Raw genomic sequence first — 21,553 nt, 5'->3', positions numbered from 1 at the left:
GCAATATATATTAAAATGTATTGTGCATGTATTATAAATGTATTATAAGTGTGTTACCTAAATTATTTTAGCAGATATCATTAAAATCGGAGTGAAGTTTGCAATATGTATTATAAATATAGGATGTATTGTTCATAATTTTAATACAAATTTAATACAATTATGAAACATATCTAATACAACTTTAATACAAATGTGATATAGTACAAATGTGATATAGTTCGGTAACTTCATCCTTTTCGAGCTTCATTCTAATAATTTTTCTAAAATCAATTCTAAAGTTAACCAAACCCTCTTAAAATTGAGATACAAACTCCAAACAATATTTTCAACTATTTGTAGGAACTGCTTATCTAAACTAATCGCAAAGAAAAGAGCAGTCAATGATTCGTAAACTAAATAAAACTTGTATTAATAATTAATTAGATTAGTATTCTAATTGTAACAAATGAAGAAACATAATAAACTGTCAAATGAATTAAACTTGAATAAAAAATGTATTATGCACATATTAAAGTTATATTAGAAGAAAAAATTAACAATAAATGAAAAACGTAACTAACGAAAGACTAGACAATAATCTATAGACTGAATTAAACTTGTATTATTCATAAATAAAATATGTATCATATGTGTCTTATAAATTATTTTAGTTTGTATCACTAAGAACATGAGTGATGTTTGCAATATGTATTACAAATATATTGTGCATATGTTATAAATGTATTACAAATGTGTTACTTAAATTATTTTGGTTGATAGAACGAAAAAAAGAGTGAAGTTTGTATTATGTATTATAAATATATTGTTCGTGATTTTAATACAAATTTTGGTGCAATTATGAAACATATCTAATACAACTTTAATAAAATTGCGATACCGTTCCATAAACTTTATCTTTTTCGAGTTTCAATCTAATATTTTTCCTAAATCAATCATAAACTTAACAAAACCCTCTTAAAATTGTGCTATAAACTCCAAATGACATTTTCAATTACTTTAAGAAATAACCTATCCAAACTAATCACAAATTCGTAAAATTCTAATAATGAATTCAAAATTGAATCTTTATAATGACCATCAATGGTGAACTCTTGTTTTTATAATTTTAAAGATGTAAAATTTCCATTTGAGAACATGATATCATATATTTTTTTGATTTTTCTATTTCTCTTCTTGTCGTGTTTTTGGATAAAATTAGTGAAATATAGACAAAAACTAATTTAAAAATAATTATTTAAATAAAAATTTCTAAAAAAGATAAAAAAAAAAGAAAAGAAGAAGAATTAAAAAAAAGGAAGAGAAAGAATGACATAGGAAGAGACGACGAAGAGGGAGAAAAAAAAGGAGGAAGAGAAAAAATAGGCAGAGAAAGAGGCGAAGGAAGATATACAGTACAATTTTTTAATTCTAAAATTGTTATGTTTAGTTAAAAAAAAATTATATTGACATAAATGGTAAATATTTTTTTAATATTGCATATTTATGTGATTTACCCAAAAAAGAATAGTGAAGGTATCATAAAGATTTTCTTTAATTATTCGATGATACATGAATGATACTATTGATGATAAATAAGGAAAGAGGCGAGCAAGATCGTAGAAGGGAGGCGAGCGAGATTTGTATGTATCCCATATATATGCGAATCACATTAGATACACACTTAATACATGTATTTGTATGTATCTGTTGTGACTCACACGCATTTGTGATATAAGATGCACGAGAGAGTGGCGAGCAAGATGGAGAAAGGGAACAGAGGCGAGCGAGATTAATTATGCATTCCAAATACATGCAAATCCATGTATCTAGAACAAATTACACCTAATTTTAATCCTATGTATCAAAAATGCATGTATCTGGACGTATCTAGAGGCACCAAAATCAGATAAGATATGCAATATTAGGGGTGTACAAAATCGAACCAAACAGCAAATCCAGTCAACCAGAAAAAAACTCGACTAGTGGTTTGGTTTGACTTGATTTGGTATTGGAAAAACCCCGGACTATATTTGGGTTAGTTTGGTTTTAACTAAAAAAAACAACCAGAGACTAAACCAACCCGACATTATATATGTTATTTTAAAATTTATTTTATACATACAAATATTTACTTTGATATAATTTTAAAATATTTCTTATACTATTTCATAGTTTTATCTTTTAATATATTATTTTAAGTTTAAAACTTAGAATTTGGAATGGTCCAATAAAGATTATAGTTCATAAATGTTGATAATTATGATAAAATTTAAATCAAATTAATTCTAACGCAAAAAGAAAATCAATTCAACACTAAGAATAACAATAATATTGAATAGTTGTTCTTTAGTTTTACATTGTTTTAGATAATTAAAATACATAATCTAATTTTAATTTTCCTTAAATATAAACTTATTTTAGCATAATTTAGTACTTTTAAATTATGATCATTTTAATTATGACTTTACAATATTTATTTTATATGATGATTTCATTATTATTTTTAATTGAATATTTTTGTATCATCAATACTCAATCTCATATTTTGTGTTATTTTTTTAAGAAACACCTTAGATAATTGTATTTTGGTTCGACTAAAGAAATATTTGAAACACAAGTTAACTATATGTCTGTACACAAAATTTATCGAAAAAATCCAAAAATTTGAAAAAATTAGAGATTTATTATTTGGTTTGATTTATAAATTTAAAATTTTTGACACAATGGTTTGATTTGGTATTTGAAAAATCGATCAATCCGAGGTTGAAAAATCCGAAAAAATCTAAATTTTGTTAGTTTGATTTAGTTTATAAATTTAATTTTTTTTTGTACAAATGGTTTGGTTTGATATTTGAAAAATCTAAACCAACCCGGTCATGCACACCCCTATGCAATATTGCGAATGGAAAGTGTATCTAATTAATTGACTCCTAAACTAGTGAAATTTATATAAGTTTCCCTAATTATTACCGTGATCTGCAAATAGTTGTTAGAATAAAGGGAAAATGCACAAATATCCTTCTTCCCTTGAACCATTTTTAAAATTTTAGCGACACGCCTAAATTTTACTAGGGTTCCCTTATCCTCCTTAAATATATACTCTCTCCGTTCATTTTTATTACTCGTGTTACACTTTTCAAAAGTCAATTTGACTAATTTTCAAAGTTAAATTAGATTACATTAATTCGATATTTTTAAAAAAATTAGATATTCAAAAGCTATATAAAAAGTATTATAAGTTGAAATTTTTTGCATATCAATATGATAAAAAAATACATAGTAAAATATTAATCAAAATTCTTATAATTTAAATCTAAAAATAAAAATCAGGACAAACAATAGTTTAATTTTCTTTTTGCTTACCTTTCGTCTGCAATTATTATTTCTTGTCTCTTAATTTTTGCTTAGATAATTGGTCCTTTTGCTTTAGTGGGATGCAAATTAGATTTGTAAAAGTAATAATTAAAAGACTCAACTTTAAAAGAAGAGTTATATATCCAATTATCAAAAGATATAAAAATTATCATGTTACCCTTATTAATTATTAACGCATAAATATTCGTATCAAATTTAGAATTTTAAAATATTATTGATAAAATTAATTTAATAAATACATTTCTAATTAAGATTTTCTTAAAGAGCATGTTAAGTCAACAAAACACAAAATATAAAATCAAGGAAGCATATATTTGCACAAAACAGTAATTATGTTGATATATTAGGTGTTTTAATGATAATTCTTGATATAACCCTAGTACCAATAGTTGGTTTTCCTTTTGGATTACAAGATTAAAGCAATAAAAAAAAAAAGCAACAAAATAAAAATCAACAGTTGAACTTTTTAGCTTTGCTACAAAATAAACAAAGAATAGATGATGTTAGATTCTCCATAAAAATAATTAAATGTATATTAGCTTTGCTACCAAATAAAAAATACTTGTTACATGAACTAGGGTAATCTTAACATGAATAAAAAATACATTAATTTACTCATTTTGTTGGATGGAAGAGTGGTTAAGATTGGAAAAAAACATGTCAGTTATGATTAAATATAATAAAAGAATTCTTTTCTACCAAATTGACTCTAATTCTAATTCCCTAATGAATGATTCTTACAATTTTGTACATTAATAATATAAGAATAAATTAACCTTTGAAGGGGTATAAAATTGATCAATATATGAAGGATATTGTTATCAACCAATAATTAGAAAAACATATTTATATTTATACATTTTTATAGTAAATAGATAGATGGATATAACCTCATTAAATTAATATAAGTGAAATCATGTAATATTATTATTTTATAATTATTTATTTAATCGATAAATTAATAATTATTAATTTAAAGAGTGTTTTAAGATTTAATGAAGATTAATTTCAATTATATCAAAATTGTTGTATCTTACTAATTTGTGTATCATGTTTATAAATTAATTTCACATAAAAAATAAATTTGCTAACATAAAGTACATGAATAATGTTTTCGATACTATCAATGTTGCAATCTCGATTCGGACGACAAACTGAGTTGGAAAGATTAATGTTTTGGATGCATCAATTTTTCAATCCCGTTTTGAACGACAATATACAACAAGACACAATAGCAAATTATTTTCAGTATTGCAAAATTCATTCGAGGGTTGAAATCTTAGGAAAGTTAAATGAGCCCACTTGTGAAAACATTATTCATAAACTTGAGGTCATAACTAATGATTTCAGTTACCGCAGTAAAATGGACATAAAAAATACGCTGGATTACCTAGGTGAAAATGACATATGTTCAGATGTCCAAAAGTTAGAAGAAATTGTGGATACAATAGAAAAAAATAATGTTGATGATGAAGTTGAAGGAGATACAATACCTATTGAAACAACTACGGATAAGAAAACACTTATTTCATCTAGAACTCATCACAATTTTATGGTATACTTCAAAAAAACAACCCCAGAGCTTTGGGTGCAGTAAAAAAGTTAAAGATGATGTTCAACTAAATTTAAATTTTAACAAAAAATAAAATACAATTTGACCATATTTTACTAAATTGTCTTAGATATATTTACGCTTCTATAAAATTATTAATTTATAATATGAATGTGACCATATATTTATATAAGAGTCTTCTGAAAATATATTATCTTATCAAAATAAATATTTCTTTCATTGACCAAAATCGAACAGAAGAAAAATATTATATTAAAGAGATTATTAATTTGGTGAAGAAAAATACCAATATTTATAAAGCTAAACGTGAAGAAAGATGTCTACTATATATCATTCATATCTTAAAGAGATAACCACCAATTTCACCCATTGATCTTTTGTGGTAATGGTGAATAAAACATGTTTTTTGTGTGTATATGTGAGTGTGACAGATGGTTCCAAATAATTGGTTATTAGTGAAGTATTATGTAGTGTAACGAATAAATTGACATTGAAACAATATTTAGGAAGAGTAATATACACAATAAATATTTACTCATTTATCCTCTATTTTCTGCTTTTCTTGCTGCTTAAAATATGCCCATCCTTGGAAATTGGTATTTTTCATCACATGAAAAATCTTTTTCATTTAATTCAACTCTTCTACCACAACAAACACGTAAAAGGAAATTGGAAATATAGGAGAAATGGACAATTAATAATAAAGATATATTTGTTTTTACACCTATCAATTAATTTAACTTATGAGCATTACCCTTATTTATTTTTCTCTGAAATTTAGTTATATTATTTATACTAATATAAAAGTTACTTTACACCTATCAATTAATTTAGCTTATGATAATAAATTAATTTAGTTTTTTTTATATAAATTATATGTATATATTAACATTTATTGTAGAAAGTTATAAATAATGTTATCTAATGAAGTACCACTCAATTACATATTCTTACACCGTATTGAATAAAACTTCAAACCATTACAAAGTGATTGATTTTAAAGATTTTTTTAATTAAAAGTAATAATAAATTGGGGTGGCAAAAAGTGAAAACAGGAGGGAATTATATAATGTGAAAAATCGAATTCTTACTAATAGAATAGGTGCTTAGTAACTCACCAATTAAACTATTGAAATTTTCGGATGGAATTTAAAGTTAGAGGCGGCTTATTTGCAAAAAATAATTGACATTAATTAAAAGGTGAAGATAAGATTGGTTAGTTGCATTTCAATTGACTTCGTACAGGAAGAAACAAATCATGACGATAGTTTTTTTTATGTAAAATGTGCAAAAATCTAAAAGCATCTTTAGGGTTCACTTTTGGGACCCATCACTAATAGATAATTTAAAAAATATATATTTAACAAAAATGAATCAATGGAGAATTACCTAATAAATTAATTGGTCATTTGAATTTTCGTTCTGTTGATATAAGTTTGATTTATTGATCACTATGTAGTTAATAATTTCCCTTCCCTACCTCTATTTATAAAGAAGGGAGAAAAAAAACAAAAACAATGTTTTGATATGTAGATAAAATCTTTTCCAAACGATCTGATTTATTTTCTAAGTTACAAAGAAAATAATATACAGTTCACAAAAAAGTAGAAAAAGTAAAATTTCTATAGTTCTATACCTAAAAATAATAATTCAACAGGAAGTGTACGAGAAAATGATTGGTGCTAGTATAATGTCAAGCTGGTCTAATTCTCACCTTTGAGATGATAATAAAAATAGTCTCTTATTTTAGATAGTTTCAAAGTAGTTAGGTGTGTGTATTGATATGATTTTGTGTATTACTAATTCATTTTATTAGTTATCAATTTATAAACATACTAAATCGATAATCAATCTAATAAAATATTTATTATTAATTTTTAACTTAACTGGTTAGAAACTGCTCTATTTTTTTTTTGTTTCTATCTATTTATACTTTATATATACGCTAATTTTACGTATAAAACTCTGTAGAAATTATAAGAAAAAGCAAATTTGAATATGTTATTATTGAAACAAACTTATTTTGTCATGCGGGCAAAGTAAAAAAACTTAGAATGCAGCAGCAACGGTAGAAATTTTTTGAATCTTGATTTCTATTTAATCGATAAGAAAATACACTACTTTTCATACGTAAAATAAACTTTTTTTTCTTAAAATCTAGTTAAGTAGCAAAGTTGAATGCAGTAGCAACGATAGTAATCTGTCAAAAAAGAAAAAGTCTATTCAAACTTTATACTGATGGGTAGAACCCCACAATGCCAACTACTTCAGAAAAAAAAAGACCACAATTATAAAATGCAAAACAAACAATATAGTATGTGTCTAAAATCTAAAGCCATTATTATATAATTAAAAATAAAATATATCTTTAATATATTTTTATTGAGTTTATCTTTAGACCATTTACTAAAACTTTGAATTCGAAAATCAAATTGGTAGGACAAAAGAAAATTTATAGAACTGTTAATTCAATAATCCAATATTAAGAATATTTTTTTAAAATTTTATTTATCCATTAAATTAATTTGCACACCTCTAAAAATAGTTCATTAAATATATGCCTTTATTTTAAAAACTTGTCAAAAGTGAGCATTTTTTTTATCTCCAATCAATATTTAACAAACTACACGTAAGAAAAATTTTTAGCAGGACACACTTTCATCTCATACGCCTTCTGAGAAAGTTCATAATTTTATTATTTTATCCGTTTTGAACTATTTGTCTAATTTTAATTTAATACATAATTTTAAAAAATAAAAAAATATTTTAAATCTTATGTAATTGAATTAAATATATATAAAATTTATAAAATATCTTTTACTTTTATAGTTTTAAACATGCCATAAGAGAAATAATATTAAATAATTATTAAAAAAAAGATCATATTCTTTTTAAACAAATTAAAAAATAAAATATAACAAATAAATTAAAACAACAAAAATACTAAATTAATTTTTTTTTTAGAGAAACTCATTTATCGTTCTATAAAAAAGTAGTCTTCCATCCAATCATGTCGATCATTTGCAATATTATTAATAGAGTAACGAACAATTATGTTAACATCTTTTAGAATCGAGATGTGACCCAAACAATTACTATGTAATGGATGCACTAGTACTTTGTCTATCATAATTTATTAACAAATAATAATAATAAAAAGATTCCCATTATAATAAGGCCAAACGTATACAAATATTAGTGACTTTATTATAATAGAGAATATATAATATCTTCGAAATCAGTTAATTAAGATATAAAAAGTGATTAGCACAACATGAGTTTCACTAATCTCAAAATTTGAAGCTTAAAGAATTCGAAAGCACGTAAAGGCACGCAGCCGTAACACAAAAGCTGGCCATTTTTCATCATATCGCTTAATTGACACAAAAGTAATTAATTAGACCATTATTAAATGTCCTCTTAATTTAAGTAATCTTTATTTAATTTGTTTCAGTACATCATGGATTGATTAAAATAAAAAGCTAATGGGAAGATCTTAACCATATTTTATTCCATGTTTTACACGCTTACATGTCACTTGGTAACGTAATAAGCATTGATGACAAATATTAAAAGACACACGCTATTTAATAAATAATAGTAATTATTAGGAGTATTAAGATTAAGACATTGGGAGACACACTATAAGACAACTGTGAATTATATGAAATTTTTCTGGGATTTAGTGTGAAAATTTATAGAAACATAAGTTTCCTGTGTGAATTTTTATACTAATCCTCAGAAAAATTCTCATATAATTCACAATTTTTTTTTTGCATTGACAGTACAACAAATAAAGGATTTTAGCGATAATAATATCAACATTGTCATATTATATTTAACCACAATAATAATATGTCTATATATAACATTAACACTCTATATAAATTTTGTTTCCTACAATTACAACCCCACCTATTGCTAGATTTATTCACCTAATTGTGGTCTATGTGCGTTTCTTTCTTGTTCATGAAGACATGGATATGAAAGAAAATTTATTTATTCATCCATAAGATAAAGAATTTAATTTATTCATCCATAAGATAAAGAGTTCTTGTTATCATTTCTAACTTCCAATAGTTATCGACACAAAAATATGTGAATAAATCGCTTAAATTCAAAATAATAACTATTATTATCTTATAAATTTTTAAGATGTTACATATTTAATTTAATAATAAGGACTTAGAGCTTTTAAAACATAGATATCGATACACTATTATTCATAATAATTCACTTATATTTTTGAAATTTTAAATTTATTCTGAATTGAATTATATTTCGAGGCACAATTCACAAATAAAGTAGGTGATCAATATTATCGTCGATGGTGTGATGGAGCACCATATGATATGAATTGGTAATAATAATTTCCATAAACTTTACTTGAATTTGTTAAATTTTGTCGTCTTGTGCCATGATCTTGATTTATTGGTCTAGCCATACCAAAGAGTTCCATACATCATTAATTAATAACTAAGAAAGTTGTATGTTTAATTAATGATAATTTTATTTATAATAGAATGGATAGATCTACCTACCAAATAATTATATTTAAAGTAAAATGATAATATTGATTGGAAGAAATATATGAATATCGTACCACTAAAAGATTCAAATTTTGACTATTCATATAATATTGGATTTGATTTATAATAATTAAGGTGGTATTAAAATAATCTAAACTTTGATAATATTGAAAGGTGGTAAGTGATGACGCTAGCTAATTTATAAAGATTATTGAATGGAAAAGCAAGCAAAGTCACTTTTTTCTAAGCCTCCAACTAAATTACGTTGGTTCATCAACATCATTAATATTGGGAAGTAGGAGAACAAATATAGTAGTTTTGATGATTGATAAAGTGAAGGCATGATGTCGTATGTGTACAATTATGAGAGATTGCGGCAAAAAAGAAAAATTGCGGCAAAAAAGAAAAAGTGCAGAACTGTAAAAAAGGAAAAGAAGGAAACAAATATGAAAATAAATAAAGAAGGAAAAAATAGCAATTCAAGTCAAAGAAGGAAGACATAAAGAAGTTACAATTCAAGTCAAATAAGGAAAGAAGTAAATATAGACAAATTCAAGAAGGAAAAGAATTTGTAATTTCTTTCCTTGTAGAAGTTGAAGACAAATCAAACTCTATAAAAGGATCAAGAAGTTGAAGAAAAAAAGTGTCTTTGCATAAACACAAATCGGGAGAATTTATCAGCAAAGCCAGAACAATAGCCATTGTATATTCACGAAATATATCATCTTGAGAGCAGTATTTACTGGAGAAAAAACACAGGCCTTCGTCACAGCAACGCAAGGAACAGGTTCACGAAATCTGTTCCACTCTGAACTATTGAATGTTGAAGTCTGATCAATTGAAGTCTAGGGTTATTAGTCTTTGTTGATTTGCTCTAGGTTTATTATTGAGTTGTAATAATTCCTAGGTTGTGTAACAAGAAGTGAGTTTGACTTCTTGGGAGTAGAGTCTTGAGAGAATTGTAATAAGAAGTGGGTTTGACTTCTTGGGAGATAGGTTGTGAGAATTGTAAACAAGAAGTGGGTTTGACTTCTTGGGTGGTTAGAGTTAAGAAGGAACATGAGAGTTTTTTTAAACAAGAAGTGAGTTTGACTTCTTGTTGAGTGGAGAATTTACGATTATAGTTAATCAAAAAGGATAGAAGCTTAGAGTTAGATTTATTTATTAACTAAGTTGTAAATCTTGAATTAATATAAAACTTCGGTGTGATTATTCCCTTCCTTGAGTTAGGAAGGTTTCCACGATAAATCTTTATTTTTTTGTGCTACGACAAAATTACAAGACCTGGTTGTTGTATAGGGGTAAGGTTTTCTTCAATTGTTATCAGAGCAACTCTTTTCATTAAAATACTAACATCTTGAAAAAGGATTAATGGTTGCACCACCTACACCAATGTCTCCTTTTTTAGTCAAATTTGGTCAATAATATTTTGAAACAAGAGACTTCATGATGTCTCTTATTTTAAAATATTATCGACCAAATTTAAGTAAAAACGGAAATAATTAAAATAAAGAAAACAATTAACATAAGGAAAACAAATTAGACTTATAGCGCGTCTTCCCCAAAAGTTTATATCACATAAAAATATCTCCTGCTCTTCTATCTCCCACGATTCATTCTGCCACGGTTCAGCCTGCCGTCATCCACCAGCCACGCTCGTAGATGACACTACAACGCCGTTCGTTTGGCTGCCAGCCACGCTCAATCACTCAGTTGAAGCATTAGTTTCTGTCAATCCGTGAGAAATTCATTTGTCGATTTTCAACAGGTATTTTTGGAGCTTTTAAGTTTTTAATTTTAAAAGTTTGTGAACATGTGTAGTTAGTTAAGATGTAATGCTTTGTTATATTTAATCAATCCTTTGAAATTAGTATTAATAGTTGAATGTGAGATAAGAAATATGTCAATAAGAGATTCTTGATTTTGAAAAAGAAGTAGCAGTAGAATGGCATTCAATTATAGGACTAGAGGACGATTGCCCGTCTTGGTCATTGTACTGCTTAAGTGTGTACCCGAGGCTATGGGAATATCTGTTTACATATATGGAGATTGGTTGAAGAAGGTTACACAGTGTTCATTAGGGCAAGTCTTTGTTTCTGGGCGATTCTTCTTTTGTTTCTCTTTTTTTTTTCTTATAAAATGAGACGAATATAAAGATTATTCTGTTAGAAAAGAATGAAAAATGTAACAGAAGATGTTTTTGATAATTTTTTAGAAACTTAAAGGATGTTTTAGGTAAGTAGAGTATTCTAAGGATGTATGAAAGTTGAGGTAAAAATAATAAGGATGAATTTTGTCAAAAACTCAATACTATGACAACTGATTGGCAGTTTTAGAAGCTCTTTAAACTTTGAGCAAAAAGGCAGATTTCACAGCTGCAGAACAAACTAAAGAAAAAGTCCTCTCTTGAATACAAGATGATTAAACATTGAACACCTCTACAACCATTAGGCCAGTAAGCTAAAAGCTCACAAATCACATAGCCGTAAGAATATAGAAGCCACATACAGATTATTACACCATCTGTCTGCTCTAGGTTGTTTAGGTCAGCTGAAAACAGATTTAAATGTAAGATCTGCTTCTAATGTCTCTTTCACCATAACATGACGATGCTAAAACTTGGTTTCAACAAAATGCAACTGGGACTAAAAAATAGTCAACTCAAATGTCACAACATCCAACAATTGATATTTCTCTATGATTTACTTCTTTAGATACGTTTAGATTTTAAGCCTTTTAATAATCTGTTAAGAACCCATCTGGGCCATTGATTTTTTGCTGCAAGCCTTGTTAAATTGTCATGCATAACCTTGTTGAACATCATTCTAGATTTTCACAAAAAAATAGTTCATAGGCAAAATGAAATCTGATTGAGATTGAGGCTGCTGCAAAAACATCCTGTGAGATCATATGGTCTCATAAGCTTAAAAGTTCTAATATCATACATATATATGGAGCGAAAAATTACTGCAAAAACACTAGCGATTTGTTGTTCTTGTTTTCAAGTATTAGTGGTAAACTAATATTATCAGTTGTGTGGCTAGTAGTGGTAAACTTAGAATTTGTTTTATTCATCTTTTGGTGTGATTTGAGGTTGGTATTTTGTTTCTGCTCCTCTGTCTGTCTGGTATTACGAATCTCTTGTGGTTGACCTCTTGCCTGCCAACACAAAGTATTAGAATATGTGGCTATGCTAGTTTATTAAACATAAATAAGAAGACAATAATAGATGCAGATTAGATTGCATAAGTGGGCAGCGTTAGTTCAATCAATTAAAAAGTCTGAGCAATGATTGATATAATTATCGTTATATCATTACATGGGGTCAGCAAAATACTCGTATTAACATGTATATATTATAGTAAATTCTGTACATATTATAGATTTAATTTTTGGGTTTGTTTTGCTGCCATCTTCTTTAAACTTCTTCCTCTTTCCTCTTGTATTTGACTGTTATAGAGAGAGTTTAACTGTGTATAAATGAAGCACGGTCAAATTGATTACATTGAGTAATAAAGTGCTCTCTTGGTCAAACTGTTGTGGCTACATACTGTTCTTTTTCCAGCAAATGTAATAACATGTCCACTTCTCCTCCTTAAAGAAATGAAAGTTTAATTGGCTTATTTGCATGAGTCTATGAGTTATGCTTATATAGATATTTTTAGACATTATTTAACTTATAATTGGATACTAATTTATTATGTAGATCCCGACATCTCTTACTACCAGCCTTGCGGTCGACTCTTCCGGTTAGTTATAAATTCGTCGTAAAAAAAGGATATGCTTTCTGTTAGGTTCGTTGTACGTGTTACTTTGGCTTTAAGATATTGTGAATTTTGATGCAAATTTAGAACTAATATAATTTTGGCTCATGTCGTTGTATGTATTTAGTTGTTTTAAACTGGAAAATATATGGATTAGATGTTTTTGTTGATAATTGACAATTAAGATGACAACTGTTGAGAGAACTATGCTTTTGTAGTCACCAAAGATACATTTATTCTTTTGCACAAGGCCTCGTTAACCAATCCGTAAAAGGATTGTTACAATTTGATTTTTAGTAAATTATTACATAATTTAGTGTTTGAAAAATTCAAAATTTTGTGATTTTTATGTAGATTGATCGTAGTTGGATGTATAATATGACTAATTTTGGTCGAATGGGTCTAAGACCTGAATTTGTAGAAGGTGTCACTGATTTTGTGGAGTATGCAAAGACATTAGATCCTTTTCAACGTAGTGGTATGATTAAGTGTCCTTGTAATAAATGCCAATGTTTGAATTATGAAAAATGAGATATTGTTGAGATTCATATCTATTGAAATAGGTTTAAAAAAGGATACACAGTGTGGACTAGTCATGGAGAAATTGATAATAGTTTTGATGTATTTCAATTTTATGTTCCTGGTGAAAGTAGTAGCACTGTGAATTCTAATGCACAAAATTATAGAATGCATGACATGGTTCAAGATGCTTTTGGGGTGCATTCTGATTTTGATTCTGGTAATCAAGGTGAAGAAGCTCCTAATGCTGAATGTAAAATTTTCTTTGAACAATTGGAAGCTGCTAGTCGGCCTTTATATGGGGGAGTCCACATTCGCAGTTGTGTATTGCGGTTAGATTACTAAGTATCAAATCAAATTGAAATATTCCTCAAGGGTCAATGGACTCTGTGATTGACCTTATTCATGATTTAGTTGACCCAAATCTAGAGATACCTGATAATTTCTATAAGACAAAGAGGTTGGTATCAAAGTTAGGAATGTCATTGATGAGAATTCATTGTTGTGAAAATGGTTGCAGTTATTCTGTAAGGATGATATTAATCTAGAATCGTGTAAGTTTTGTGGAAAATCTCGTTAAAAGCCGACTGCTAGTGGGGAGAAAGTTCCTATTAAGGTGATACATTACTTACCTGTTATACCAAGGTTAAAGAGGTTGTATGCATCTAATAGATCTGCTCCTCATATGAGATGGCACCATGAAAATAGAAGACCACCTGGAGTTATGTGCCATCCATCTGATGGAGAGGCCTGGAAGCATTTTGATAGAACATATCCACAGTTTGCAGCCGAACCACGAAATATTAGATTGGGTTTATGTTCAGATGTTTTCACGCCACATTCTGTTTCTGCTGCACCATATTCTTGTTGGCCTGTATTTGTAACATCATATAATCTTCCACCTGAGATGTGTATGACCAGTCCATATATATTTCTCAATTGTGTCATTTCTCGCCCACTGAATCCAAAAGTCTTGATTGATGTATACTTGCAACCTTTGATTGACGAGTTAAAAAAATTGTGGGTTCAAGGGGTTGAAACATTTGATGTGTCTCTTAAGCAGAATTTTAATTTGCGGGCTGCCTTAATGTGGACTATTAATGATTTTCCTGCATATGGAATGTTGTCAGGGTGGATGACAGCGGGAAAGTTAGCTTGTCCTTAATGTATGGAAAAAACTAAATTATTCACTTTGAAACATGGTCGTAAAAATTCTTGGTTTGATTGTCATCGACAGTTCTTGACAATGGATCATGAGTTTAGGAGTATGAAAAATGCATTCAGAAAGAATACTGTTGAACAAGGTTGTCCTCCTCCAATCTTGACTGGAGAATAAGTTCGGGAGAGGGTTCAACACTTTCCAAAGGTTACAGAAGAACAATCTTACAAATTTGATGGATATGGTGTTGCACATAACTGGACAAAACAAAGCATATTCTGGGAGTTACCATATTGGAAGGATAATCTTCTTCGACATAATCTTGATGTCACGCATATTGAAAAAAATTACTTTGATAATTTATTTAATACAGTAATGGATGTCAATGGCAAGACAAAAGATAATGTTAAAGCTATAATGGACTTACCAGAATATTGTAGGCGAAAATATTTACATTTGCAAGAGAAACAGAACAACAAGTTCTTCAAGTCCGAGGCTAGTTATTCATTTACATTGGTTCAAAAGCATAAAATATGTGAATGGGTCGAGCAACTTAAGATGCCTGATGCACGTGCTTCAAATTTAGGTAAATGTGTCGATATGGAGTATGGAAAATTACGTTGTATGAAAAGTCATGTCTTCATGAAAACATTACTCCCCCTTGCATTTAGTGGCTTGTCCGATAGAATTTAGAAACCTGTGACTAAAATCATTTGTTCTTCAAGGACTTGTTTTCTAATATGTTAAGGGAAGACAACCTAGTTCAGATGGATCAAAATATTCCTATAATTACAAATAAGTAGGAGAATATTCTTCCACCTGAATTTTTCGATGTGATGGAGCATCTTCCAGTACATTTAGTGCATGAAGCACGCCTCGGAGGTCCGGTTCAATATAGATAGATGTATCCATTTGAGAGGTAAGTGTTTAAATCTTAAATTTTTTATATTTATATGTTGTTTAAATCAATGATAATATAATATAATGTAGGACTATTGGAAAGTCTAAACGGGGCTGAAAAAAACATAGACTTGAAGGCTCAATGGTTCAATTTTATCTTGAAAGTTGTGTGCCATGCTTTCGAAATAGACCCAATCGTCATGACGATGGTGGTGAGACTATGAAGCCACTACTAATCTTCAATCAACCAGGCAAAGGTTTAAAAAATTGTACGAGGAGGAATCTTAGTGCCATTGAGTTTCAGTCTGCATCTACACATGCCTTGTTGAATTGCCCACAAGTTAAATCATTTCTTGAGTAAGTTTTTTTTTGCACTAAAATATGTAATTACAAGGCAAAACAGTTAACTCTATATCCAACTTATTTGACAGTTACTTTGGGCATTTATATGACAATGAAAAAGTATTTGAGAATTTTGTCAAAGTGATTTCATGATTACGTAAACCTTATAATATTTTCATAATACTATCATTATTAAATAAATCTATATTTAATTGATGCTAATTTCCTACTTTTCAAATATTTATAGATTTATGACACAAAAAATGATCAATTTGACAAATTTTTGAAGGACTTTTCTTGGGGACCCATCAAGATTTATTCGATGAACAAGTATATTGTCAATGGTTTTAAATTCACTACTGAAGAATACTCCAAATATAAAAAAAACTAACAATAGTTGAGTTTGGGTGAAAGGCGGTGATAGAAATCAAGATGGAGTTGATTATTATGGGGTACTCAAGGAGATTTTGGAAATGGAGTATTCCAATTGGCCTACAAAAAAATTGTATTGTTTAGATGCAAGTGGTTTGATCCAACCCCAAAAATAGGTACGAGAGAAATCAGATAATATAATATCATTAAAGTAAAACACACAAGGGAATATGAAGCATATGACCCTTTTATTATTGCACAAAATGTTAAGCAAGTGTACTATGCTCCTTATCCTTTGCGTCCAGATAAAGTTGATTGGTGGGTGGTGATTAAAACCAAACCTATGGGTCGTGTGGAAGTTGAAAACGTGTTGATTGTTGCATATCAAGATGATGATTTATCAAGTGTTCACCGCACCATGGATGTTGAATTTAAAAATGATTTAGAGCATCCTGAACACATATTAGAAGAGGTTGATATAGAAGAAATAACAGGGAAAATGCATCAATTAATGAGGAAGAGTGGATAGATGAAGAAGAACTATCAGAAGATGAAGATGAGGATGAGGATGCGGATAATGATGAGGACGAGGACGAGGATGAGGTTGAGGAAGAATAGTAATTAGTATGAAGTAATGTTCTCCTTCTCTTTGAGTACACTTAAAAAATATTTTATAATTTGTATGCTTTCTCTGTAAGATGAAAACTATCCCAAAAAAAATATCAGAATAACTAGAACATGTATATGTGCATAACTCGTCTACCCCAATCTTGAATTAGATAACTTGGTTTCCTGAGAACTTAAAATTTACTCTTTTTTTTTTTGAAGTTGCTCTTATTTGATAGATGAAATGACATAACAAACATTCATGAATATACCAAAATACACCCATAGTTAATTTAGTTTCACCTTTAATTGATTTTAATTGAGACTTTACTTGTTATGTAAATATCTAATCTTTTTTGACTTGAATGTTTTCTTTACTAATTAGATGACAGGTGGAAATAAGAATAAAGGTATTGATAATGCCCCCAAAAAGAAAAAAAAAGAAAGATGGTATGGTTAGTAGAAGACCAACAGGGATACATATAAGATCAGACACCACCACATCTCTCCCACCAAGAGATACTCCGACACATTGCTATTCTAGGCAGACCGAGCCAGAAAATCATGTGACTCCACATGTTAATCCTCCTTCGACCTATATGCATCCACCATTGGAATATACTCAGCCGCCCCCTCAGGTACCAGTGATGATGCCCACATCAGGGTATGCTACCCCACATGGATACAATGTTCTGCCTCCAGAAGCTAATCAGCCAACGTCTAGTGTCTCTCGCACTAGAACTCACAACCCTGCAGACGCACAACCTTCATCATCATCTACTTCACAACTTGGAATGTCGAGTCTTCGCATTCAAGGTAATAGTTCTGAGCCTAACACTCCTACCACAAATCAGTCAGCTACACCTGGTCAGGTCATTACAAATGTTGGCGTGAGGGATATGCATAATAGACTTGTCATCGAGCCTGACAGCTATACATAAGTTTTTTACAAAATATCTTATGTTTACGATTATCTCATTTAATTGTCTTTGGTTTAACCTGTAACTGTTAAAACTTTGTATTACAGTTTCAATCCAGATGATGTTGTGGGGATCATTTCTCAGGCAATCAAAGATCTCTATAGAGATGCTTTTCCTACTTGGGGCAAGATGTCAAGCAATCTGAAGAGACAAATATTTTTGGATTTCAGGGTATATTCAAATTTATTTGTTTAACACTAATAAAATAATTATCTTCAATAGTACTTATTAATTAAAAATTTATGCTTTATTGTAGAAAGAATGTGCTTGGCGTCCGAAACATGAGGCTAAAATTTGTGCAAACTTTCACAAGAAAGCTGCGCGTGTTCTTGCTAGTTTGTTGAATAAAGCTCGTAGAAATAATCGAAAACCTAAGTGAATTCTATCGGATGATTGGAAAAAATTACTAGTGTATTGGGAAAATGATCCAAGATTTAAGCAAATGACTGAGATCGGTAAGAAGGCAAGATAATCTACTAAGGGTGGTTCTCTACACACAAGTGGGGCTCAAAGTCAAGGAAGTGTGAGGAGGAAATTGGTATGTATCATTTTTATTTAAGTTCTTATATATTGTAGGTATTGATATTTAATTACTCTTGATTGTAACTTAATTAGTTTTGTATTTAGGAAAAGGAACTAGGAAGACCGGTAACTGAGGTTGAGCCATTCAAGGCAACACACATAAGAAAGAAGAAAAATCCCGAAAATCTAGACGTGTGGGTTGAGCCGCGAGGTGAAGTGACCTATGTAAGCCTCTAATTTAAAATAATAGTAACTTATTTTCTAAATTTATATTCTAATATTAATATCGTTCAATTAGAATCGATATCTTCAAGCTTTGGAGGATTTACGACAAACTGAGCCAGAAGAAAATCGAGGTATGTCACTTACTCAAGAACAGGCTGAGAGAGTGTGGTTAGACTTGATTGGTGGACCGAGTAGATATGGGTATGCCTATGGAATGCCGCAACAAACCTTTCGTGAACTTTCTTATGAGTTTAAGGCCTAAATAGTTCCTATGATGATGAATCGATGAAGAAAAATTTGGCTATGGAGCAAAAGATTGCTGAGCTATCTATCCAAGTTGAAGACTCGGTCTAGGGAAAGGCAAAGGGACTTAGAGTTTGCGGGTCTTAAGGCTCAATTCGATGCATTACTTGCTTCAGGAGGGATTCCCCCTTGTTCCAGTGATGTCACTTTCCCTCCTCGACCCCCTCAATCTCAACCTACTCGATATTCAGTGTATGGTCAACAAATAAATATGACAGATGAGTCTAGTAGTGATGAAAAAGATGATGATCATGTGACAGACACACTACCACATTAGTGAAGTTTAGAGTTGTGATAAATAATCTAAGTTCTTTACTTTATAATTTTGTTATGGGAGTTATTTGTTTTGTGAATGCATGATAACATTGAAATATATTATATTAAACTTCTGGATATTGTGGTTTTTATTTAATTTCGAATTACATTGAAGGTGAATTGCAATTGAGTCGATAAGAAAATATTTAATAAATGTATTGCATCAGTTGATTGTTTGAAGCTCTTTGATCTTGATTTAACTAATTAGAGAGGTATTGAATCAATATGGCAAGTGATGAAAGCTACAGAAATAACAATTACCTGCTAGTTTTTTTCAGGAAAAGAAACCTCACGAGGTCTCTTTTTTGCATTTTATTTTCCAGAAATTTCATGAAAAAGACCTCATGAGGTCTTTATTCAGCATTTTGTATTTTACAAATGCAGTAAAGAGACCCGATGAAGTCAAATTTTTCATGAATGAGGTCTCTATTCAGCATTTTATTTTTTACCAATACAGTAAAAATACCTCGTGCAGACTCTTTTTGCATCATGAAAGATACCTGAGAAGGTCTCTGTGCATCATTTTATTTTTGAAGTAAAGAGACTTCACTAGGTCTCTTTTTTTAAATATAAAATAAAAATAAATAGTATAATAGTGAACTCATGAAGTCACCTTTATTAAAAAAAAAAACTAAACTATGAAATTGCAACTTCATGAGGTCTCTTTTTTAAAAAAAAAATCGGATAATTTATTGGTGACCTCGTGAGGTCTTCATTCGGCGACCTTATGAGGTCTCTACTAAAAAGTCACCTACATTATAGTGACCTACCGTTGAGGTCTCTTTTTTGGTGTCTTTTTTTTGAAAAGAGACCTTAATAAGGTCTCTTTTCTAAGTCTCTTTTTACTGTTTTAGTAGTGTTAGTCTTGTTGATTTGTTCTATGTTTATTATTGAGTTGTAATAATTTCTAGGTTGAAGCGGGTTTGACTTCTTGGGAGTAGAGTCTTGAGAGAATTGTAACAAGAAGTGGGTTTGACTTCTTCGGAGAGAAATTGTGAGAATTGTAAACAAGAAATGGGTATGACTTCATGGGTGGTTAGAGTTAAGAAGACTTGAGAGTTTTTGTAAACAAGAAGTGAGATTGACTTCTTGTTGAGTGGAGAGTTTTCTATTATAGTTAATCAAAAAGGGTAGAAGCTTAGAGTTAGATTCATTGATTAACTGAGTTGTAAATCTTGAATTAATATAAAACTTCAGTATGAGTTTTCCCTTCCTTGAGTTAGGAAGGTTTCCACAATAAATATTTATTTTATTATGTTACGACAAAATTACAAAAACCTGATTCTTGTATAGGGATAAGGTTTTCTTCAAATTACATTATATTATAATTTAGAAATATTATATACCTTCCCACAACAGCATTTTATAGAATTTGTTTAGAGTAAATTTTATCATCACATCTTTTAGATATTTTTCAGAGGGCAAGTATCTTTTTAAGTTCTTAACCCATTCATGTTAGTGGTGTTGAGAAGGTATTTGAACATTTAATTTCATCTTATACATTGAAATTATGAAGTGAAATTAATATTTTTAGACATGCAAATTGATGTAATTTCATCACATAATTTCAAATTATGTAATAAAATCTCAAATTCGCTAAAAAACTTAAATTCATTAATTTATATCACGATTTTACATTTTTCGCAATTGACCCATAATAATTTATATTTTCTATAAAAATCATCATTTAACGTATTTTTTGATGAAATAATTATAGAATATGAACATGATATAATTACTCATAATATTGACCAACAAAGTTCAATGTTCGTCTTTTCGGTCATCCGATCAAGAAATACATGTTCAACATGAGAAAATGGTCCGCGCCATATATATAAGTGTAACGACCTGTTTAGTCGTTTTGAGCAGCAGATTTTATTTCTGGAAAAACTGTGTGAGTCGACGGAACCCACGACGGACCGTCATGGGCACGACGGACCGTCGCAGGGGTCTCGTTCCAGAACACTTAGACTTCTGAAATTTGGGTACTGAAATCGACTCTCTGAACTTGGCGACGGACCTGCAGGACGAACCGTCGTGGGCACGACGGACCGTCGCAGGTGTCTCGTTCCAGAACACTTAGACTT

General features: G+C 29.4%; 1 pseudogene; it reads left to right on the top strand.

Annotated features, from left to right (window-relative positions):
• Positions 1 to 15,276: 15,276 nt before the first annotated feature.
• Positions 15,277 to 19,202, top strand: LOC107027744 (annotated as a pseudogene).
• The last annotated feature ends 2,351 nt before the right edge of the window (positions 19,203 to 21,553 follow it).

The sequence above is a fragment of the Solanum pennellii genome, chromosome 8, assembly GCF_001406875.1.
Source record: "Solanum pennellii chromosome 8, SPENNV200".
Lineage (NCBI taxonomy): Eukaryota > Viridiplantae > Streptophyta > Magnoliopsida > Solanales > Solanaceae > Solanum > Solanum pennellii.
This window is presented reverse-complemented; position numbering and strand designations above follow the sequence as displayed.